Here is an 8852-nt window from a genome sequence, read left to right as displayed (position 1 = left end):
TATGGCTCCTTTTTAACAGAGGGTTATTCCTTAAGATATATTTTTGCTGGCATCTAGATGTTATAACATGACTTTGCACAAATTTCTAGCCATTAATACTTACCAGTTATTTTATTATGATTTTCCAAAGTTTCTAGCCAAAGGGGTGCTTTCTACTACCACTATATTTGAAAAATATCAAACAACAGATTTCTGATTTTTTTTCTAGCTTCTACTTTGTGCAAGAGCAATCATTTTGAAGTTTGGCACCTTTTTACGTAAGGGAGAGGTGGTAGGAATTATTTGGATTAAATGGCCTTTTCCATGAAGTATTGGCAATGGGTATTATTTTGCATCTTTCAAATGGGTTTGCATTTTTATCTGGTGGCCTTTTTCATCATTGATCTAGCAAAATTTTGTTTGCCCATTATTGCACCATTTTTGGGTTGCTCATGATTTATTTGAAATAGGACCCAATATCAAGTTTTATTTGTGTACCCTACTTAAAATGATGGGCTGGGGTGGTTATCATTTTTGTAGTGGGGTTCTAATGGTTACAAGTCCACTGGATTTTTCTTAACAATTTTGAAATTGTTTTCTTAATTCTAATAATTATTTTCTAGTTGGAATAATGCTAAATAAAACATTTCACCTTGATTTTGTTCTAGACTAAGGGTCCCTTTATTTTTCCTAGATTCTCTGTTACTTAAGTAGACTAGAAAAAAATTGCATTCACTGTTCCTTATTTTCTAATACTTCTCTGATTTTCTTAAGTTTTGGGCAAAATGGCTTTTATTGGATAACTATACTTAAACTTCCAATACTGGAGTGTCTAGTATTTTTAAACAGTGTCTAATTGGGGTTTGAACATCTACAAAATTTCTCAAGCCTAGCACAGAAGCATAATCATTTTTCTTTAATTAAATAGGGTTTGGTTAGTTTCTGTATTTAATTCCAAACTCAAACAATTAAAACAGAAAGCATGGGTTTCAGTATTTATAATTGATAGCCATAATATTTATAATCCAGCAAAATTGGTTTGACAAACTTTGGTTAAATATTTCTCAAGTTATGAATTTCCTAAGTCCTCTACTAAATAATAAAAGATTAATTAGAAATGGTTTAAAGAAAAGCAGTTTCGCGCTGGGGTCCCTGGCGAAAGTTCTTAAAGGAATTATAGACAGGTCCCCGGGGCACTATTCATTTGAGTCTACGGCTCTGCAGAAAACCCCCTAGGATTTCTGGAAATCGAACCTGCGGTCTGTTGGGGACTTGTTCTCAAGTGCTAAGAGTTAAGAACAAGGCAACATAGAAAATGTTAATCGTTAACGTCCTTCGTCCTCCGAAGCATTATTTCCCCTAGGATATAATAACTTGTGGACGAAGGTTATGAAGGACATACCTTCATAAATTCATCAAACAATGACGAAGGATAAAATATAAAGAATGTAAGAGAAAACATGAACAATCATTTATTATTACTGAACATAAACAAAAATATCATTGAGCTATAAGTGTACCTTCAATCGGAAGGAAATGACAGTACAAGCGTGACGCAAAAAGCAAATGCCAAGTCAGCGTGAACAGTACGGGGATACTGTTCACCTATTTATAGACACGGGACACAGCCCTTATAAAATTACATTCATGCCCTTTACATTTGATAATAACTCTATAGTAGTCTATCGAGGTCTGAATAGCCTTTTCATCTTTAAGTCGGTTCCGCTCTTTGCTGTTACGCCGAAGCTTTCCTGCTCAACACCTTCGGCTCTGTAGCAAGCTTCGTATTATTCCGGTCTACTGCAATGCCGACTTTAGTCCGAGGGTACCTGTTCACACATTGTACTACAGAAATACTGTTAAATCCTGTTTTTGAGGACCTTCGGACGCCGAAGGTCCCCAACAGTAGCCCCTCGCAATATTAATTTGTTTGAAATAATAAATTTAGATTGCGATATGGACGAAGGCTTTACGCCGAAGGTCCGAAAAAACACCTTCCCTTTGCTAGAATAGCAACATTCAATGACAAGTGGGGTCTTTCAATTTTCAACGCACCGAGCGTATATATACGGCCATACCGCAAACTCATTTTGCACGCTTTCTGGCCAACCACTCCCGCTCACTCAATTTTTAGCTCTTGTGCACTGTGTTTTGCTAAGCTTTTAGCTTTGAAGCTTCGGATTTGAAAACAGTTTTTTAGAGCTTCCGAAGATGTCTGAAGCTGCTAAGAAGGCTGCTGCTGAGATGAAGCTGAGTCTTGATGAAGAGAAGAACTTAGGATTTCTTATAGCGATGTCGAAGACCAACACAGAAAAAATCACCAATGAGATTCTGGAAGGACTGTCTGAAGATACTGGTGACAGTGAAAGTTATGATGTAGACAGCGGTGGCGAAGACTCCGAAGATCGCCCCTGGCGACCAAGCCATTCAGTTTATGGTAAATCAACTATCAAAGAGAATCATCTTGTTAATATGAGAGGAAGGTATTTCCGGGATTTGTCCGTTGTGAGGGCCGACGAAGGGGAGAAGACTTGTCCACACCCTGAAGAGAATGAAGTCGTAGTATTCCGAAGCTTTTTGAAGGCTGGGCTGCGATTGCCCTTGAGCAGCTTTGTCGTGGAAGTGCTGAAGATTTTTGAAGTCTATCTTCACCAACTTACCCCCGAGGCCATCATAAGGCTGAACATCTTCGTGTGGGCCGTGCGAAGCCAAGGTCTGAAGCCTGATGCAAAAAGTTTCTGCAATATGCACGAATTATCATACGAGACAATACCTTGGGGTAAGGAACAGTATCACAATAACTTTGGCTGCTACAGTTTTGTTTCTCGGTCTGGGTCAAGCTGTCCCGTGCCAACTTTTCGGAAGAGGTGGCCTAGCGGCTGGATGACAGAATGGTTTTATGTAAAAAATGATCTGAAAGCACGGGAAGACATCAAAGGTATAATCATGCGACCTATTTGGCAAAGCTTCGGCCTTCGGAGGCCGAAGGTTGAAATGAATGAAGCCGCCGAAGAGTGCCAAAGAGCCTTCGGCGTTGTCTGCTCTTTTATAGGAACAAGGGACTTAGTACAAGAGCATATCGCCTTCAGGGTGTGGCCGCTTGCGGAGAAATGGGAAATGCCACAAGAAACCATTAAAGAGGCCGACGAAGGTGGACTTATCAGATTTAAGTACACTTTTAAATTTGGAGATAAATTTATTGAGCCAGATGATGAGTGGTTGAAAAGCATTGACAATTTAAGTGATGAGCTACTCGGGACCTACTCGAAGGCTGAAGATAATGCAATGTCAGCAGCCTTCGGAGGCCGAAAAAAGAAGAGACTGAATCGGGTATTTGATGCCATCGGGTTTGTCTACCCTGACTATTGCTATCCCATTCGGAGGCAGAAGAGAAAAAACACAACCTCTGCAAAAGAAGAAGCTGCAGCTGCTCCTAGCGAGCCAGAACCGAAAAGGAAAAAGTTAAAGGTTCTTACGCATCGGCCGCGTTATATTGAACCAGCTTCGGTGCCCGAGTTTACCGGAAAAACTTCTTCGGCCACCGAAGCTGAAAAACCAACCGAGCCAGCCTTGTTGCCAGAGATCGCAGAAACGGCCGAAGTGCCACCAAAGATAGAATCAGAACAATCAAACATTTTGTTGTCAGAAACAAAAGAGAAAACCGAAGCGCCGTCCACAGAAAAAATTGAAGAGGTAAAAGAAGCAACTGAGGGCTCCAAAACATCAGAAGTTTTGAGTCCTACAGCAATCATTGGGACAGCAAAAAATGAAAAAGTGCCAGCCGCAACTCCGAAGAGAAAGAGAATGGCTAATGTGCTAGATGTACTGGAAACGATCAAATCTTCGAGCACACCTCCGAAGAAGGCTGCTGTTACCCCTGAAACAACAGCTGAAATTTCTGGTTCTACAGCTCCAGAGCAAGAAATTGAAGCCGAAGCTGGGCCCTCAGAGCCCGCAAAAACTTTGGAAAGTGAGGCAGAAAAAATAACAAAGCCAACTTTTGAAGAAACTGGTGTTGTTACCCCCGAAGCATCCCCAAAATTCGTGATTATATTTTTCGTCATGCTTCGGGGAAAAAATTATCAGAAAAAGAAGAACAAGAGGCCCAGCACTATGCCCAAAAGTTGAAATATCCAAAGGGGGCGTTGATATTTAATGGCAGTGGAGAAGAAGATTTCTTGTATTGTCTCCCCGATAGCAAGGAAATTTCTGTCTGTCGGGAGATGAGCAGAAGCTTCGGATTCCCAACTTTAGAAGACGGACTTTCGGTGCTGTCAAAGAACGATCTGGCTGACAGCCTAGCTTACAACAGTTTAAAGGTGCGACAAATGGAATTCTCGTGTTTTTTGTTGAGTTCAAAAAATTTTTCGTTTGTTTAAAACTATTAACACAGACATATTCCTGTTTGCAGGGCCTGATACTCAGCAATGCCCTCAGGGCACAGAAAGATGCTGAGGACGAAGGATGTACTATAGCCCTGAGCAACCTTCGTTCCGAAGTAATTGAACTGAGGAACGAAGGTCTCGAAAAAGACAAAATATTATACTCATTGATAGATAAAATAAAGGAGGACGAAGCTGCTTTTAAAAGTCAAGTTGAAGCTCAGAAACGCGAAATTGAAGACCTTCGGAAACAACTGGCCAGAGCCAAAGAAGAACGTATACTTCAAGAAACAAAGCGTGAACTCAGCGATCAATGGGCAGATCACCTAGAAGTGACTGTTGAAGAGCTTCGTTCATCCAAAAAGAGATGCTACAACAAATCTATAGATTATGTTAAAAAATTAAAGGCTAGCTTCGCCAAGGTCGGCGCATTCTCAAGTGAGGAAAACTTTTCGAGAGGCAATCCCGAAGATGTCATTGAATGGATTGACCACGAAGCTGAAGCCTTCGAAGAAATTTTAAATAGTCGAGGAGATATATGTGCCTTCTCTGGCGCCAGAGGGATTGCCACCATCTTAGAGAAGAAGGGCTGCGAACATGTAAAAATTCTAGCACAGTCCGAAGCTGCCTTGTCCTTTGAAGATACAAGAGATCCTACGGCCGAAGCTAGCATAATTGGTGGAAAGTTTTTTACCGATATCTGGGATAATGGTGGCCGAGAAATGGCCGGAGAAATTATTCGAAGAAGTGAGAAGGGCATTCACGATGCTAGAGGAGTAGCTGAGGCTGCTGACAAGAGCACAGAAGCCGAAGATCAACTAGGTACTAAATAATGGTTTTTATCGTGTTGTAATCTTTAGGCTTTAAGATCTGCTTGCGATTTGTAATAGCAATGTAGCCGTGTCCTGCTTCAGATCCGACTAAAGCGCCTTTGGACCCCCAGCCGAAGGGGGACGACGAAATTAAAAAGATGGCCGAAGATATTATGGATAAAGTCGTGAATCGGCTCCTGAATGAGGCTGCAGAAGTCGTTTTGAGAGAGGATTAAGCATTTTTGTAAAAAACTTCTGAAATGTAATATAGTGTAACATTTTGTAACCCTGAATGTAATATATCTATTTTTGTTATTCAATTCTTTACGATGCATGAAACTTTACATACATACCGTTTTTGAGTCTTTGGCGAAAAAAACACCTTCCCTTCTTTTCATGCTTCGTGAAGAAGAATTACCATTTATCACAACAATATCCGAAGTATCCTGGAAAAGTGCTGAAGCTTCGTAGAAACAATCTTCAAGGCTATACTTCAGAAATCAATATTGTTTTTCCTTGTGACTTGGCATGATTTGCCCCTTTTTCAAAGCGTTTTCCCGAAGATTAATGTCATATCTCTTTCTTATGCCACATGCATTATGATGTATGATGCTTATGTTATGCAAGGATGATGTGATGATGTTATGCTATGTAAGGTGATATTCCGAAGATACACGCATATTTGCGCGATAAAACACAATCTTTTTGTGAATCATCATTGTCTTTTCGCTATAAGCCTCCCTTAGGAGCTTCTTCGCCTTTTACTTCAGCGGAATCAGCGTTGACTTTTCGCTGTAAGCTCTGCATTCCCTTAGGAACGTCTTTGGAGCTTCTTCGCCTTTTACTTAGGCGGTATAAGCTCTGCATTCCCTTAGGAACGTCTTTGGAGCTTCTTCGCCTTTTACTTAGGCGGTATAAGCTCTGCATTCCCTTAGGAACGTCTTTGGAGCTTCTTCGCCTTTTACTTAGGCGGTGTCAGCGTTGACTTTTCGCTGTATGCTCTGCATTCCTTTTGGAACGACTTTGGAGCAGAAAACTTACACTGCGCTCCCTTCGGAACGACTTTTTGTGACTTCGTCAAACTTACTCTGCGTTCCGTAGAACGACTTTTTGTTGCTTCGAAGAATTTTCGACAGTCCGAAGGTCCTTTTTATTATCACAAGCCTGTGAAGAAAACATATTTTTCTTGTAGGAATCAACGAAACTAATTACATGAAACCTAAACAATGTCCTTTATTACAGAAAATAAAACTGAATGAAAAAGATTGCTATTAAGGTAGGATATTTGTCAATAGATGTGCTTTGATTCTGGCACTGTGCTGTTGACCGTGCGAGCTTCGGACTGTTCTCTGAAGTCCCTTTGGTGTGGAGCATATTGGCTCCCTTCTGGCTGCTGGCCTTGTTGCAACGGAGGTGGAGGCGGAGGCTGTTGCCAGGAAGCTTGAGGCTGACTCGCCGAAGCAGCAGAGACTGCAGGATGGTTGCCCACATATTCTGGGATGTAGGGCGAATGATACGAAGCTGTATGCATGACCTGCTTCGGCTGGGCTTGTTGTGCTGCTGCTTCAGCTATTTCCTTTTGCTTCTGTATAGTAACATGGCACATCCTGGTAGTATGGCCTTTGTTCTCACCGCAGAATAAGCAAAAGATTCTTCTCGGTTGATCACCAAATCTTCCTCCGAAGCCCCTGGCGCCTCTGCCTCTTGGAGCTGGTGGCCGGAAGGAGCTTTGCTGTTGTCCAGAAGCCTGTGAGGAGTATTGTGGCCTTTGCTGTTGGCTTCCTCTGTCATCATTTTGTGTAGAATTGTGAATTGATCTCACATGCCTCGGGTAAAACCTCCCTCCGAAGCCCCTGGTCATTTCAGAAAACCTGAAAGCCTCCTCCCTTCTTTGGCGAAAATCATTGTCGGCCCGAATGTATTCATCCATTTTCTGGAGAAGCTTCTCCAAAGTTTGAGGAGGCTTCCTGGCGAAGTACTGAGCTGACGGACCTGGCCGAAGCCCCTTGATCATGGCCTCGATGACAATTTCATTTGGCACCGTTGGTGCCTGTGCCCTCAGACGCAAGAACCTTCGGACATATGCCTGAAGGTATTCTTCGTGGTCCTGAGTGCACTGGAACAGAGCCTGAGCAGTGACCGGCTTCGTCTGAAATCCTTGAAAGCTGGTTAACAACAAATCCTTCAGCTTCTGCCATGAAGTGATCGTGCCTGGTTGAAGGGAGGAATACCAGGTTTGAGCAACACTTCTGACAGCCATAACGAAAGATTTGGCCATGACTGAAGCATTGCCACCATACGAAGACACTGTTGCTTCGTAGCTCATCAAAAACTGCTTCGGGTCTGAGTGGCCATCGAATACAGGGAGCTGAGGCGGCTTGTAGGACGGGGGCCAAGGTGTAGCCTGCAGCTCAGCGGACAGAGGAGAAGCATCATCAAAAACAAAATTCCCATGATGGAAATTGTCATACCAATCATCTTCGTTGGGAAAACCCTCCTGATGAAGATCTTGATGCTGAGGCCTTCGGTGTTGCTCGTCCTGAGCAAGATGACGAACTTCTTCAGAGGCTTCGTCTATCTGCCTCTGCAGTTCAGCTACCCTGGCCATCTTTTCTTTCTTGCGTTGAACCTGCTGCTGAAGGATTTCCAGATTTTGAATCTCCTGATCTAGATCATCCTCCGGAGGTGTTGGACTGGTAGCCTTCCTCTTCTGGCTTCGTGCCTCTCTAAGAGAAAGGACGTATTGATTGGGGTCCAGCGGCTGCAGCGTGCCAGCCCCGGGTGCTGAAGCCTTCTTCGGCGGCATGACGAAGGTGATGCTTGCCGAAGATGTTGAAAAGCTCAAGAAATGGAAGTGAGTTCACCGGAGGTGGGCGCCAATGTTGGGGACTTGTTCTCAAGTGCTAAGAGTTAAGAACAAGGCAACATAGAAAATGTTAATCGTTAACGTCCTTCGTCCTCCGAAGCATTATTTCCCCTAGGATATAATAACTTGTGGACGAAGGTTATGAAGGACATACCTTCATAAATTCATCAAACAATGACGAAGGATAAAATATAAAGAATGTAAGAGAAAACATGAACAATCATTTATTATTACTGAACATAAACAAAAATATCATTGAGCTATAAGTGTACCTTCAATCGGAAGGAAATGACAGTACAAGCGTGACGCAAAAAGCAAATGCCAAGTCAGCGTGAACAGTACGGGGATACTGTTCACCTATTTATAGACACGGGACACAGCCCTTATAAAATTACATTCATGCCCTTTACATTTGATAATAACTCTATAGTAGTCTATCGAGGTCTGAATAGCCTTTTCATCTTTAAGTCGGTTCCGCTCTTTGCTGTTACGCCGAAGCTTTCCTGCTCAACACCTTCGGCTCTGTAGCAAGCTTCGTATTATTCCGGTCTACTGCAATGCCGACTTTAGTCCGAGGGTACCTGTTCACACATTGTACTACAGAAATACTGTTAAATCCTGTTTTTGAGGACCTTCGGACGCCGAAGGTCCCCAACAGTAGCCCCTCGCAATATTAATTTGTTTGAAATAATAAATTTAGATTGCGATATGGACGAAGGCTTTACGCCGAAGGTCCGAAAAAACACCTTCCCTTTGCTAGAATAGCAACATTCAATGACAAGTGGGGTCTTTCAATTTTCAACGCACCGAGCG

Source organism: Zea mays, chromosome 3 (assembly GCF_902167145.1).
Source record: "Zea mays cultivar B73 chromosome 3, Zm-B73-REFERENCE-NAM-5.0, whole genome shotgun sequence".
In the NCBI taxonomy this organism is placed as follows: Eukaryota; Viridiplantae; Streptophyta; class Magnoliopsida; order Poales; family Poaceae; genus Zea; species Zea mays.
This window is presented reverse-complemented; position numbering follows the sequence as displayed.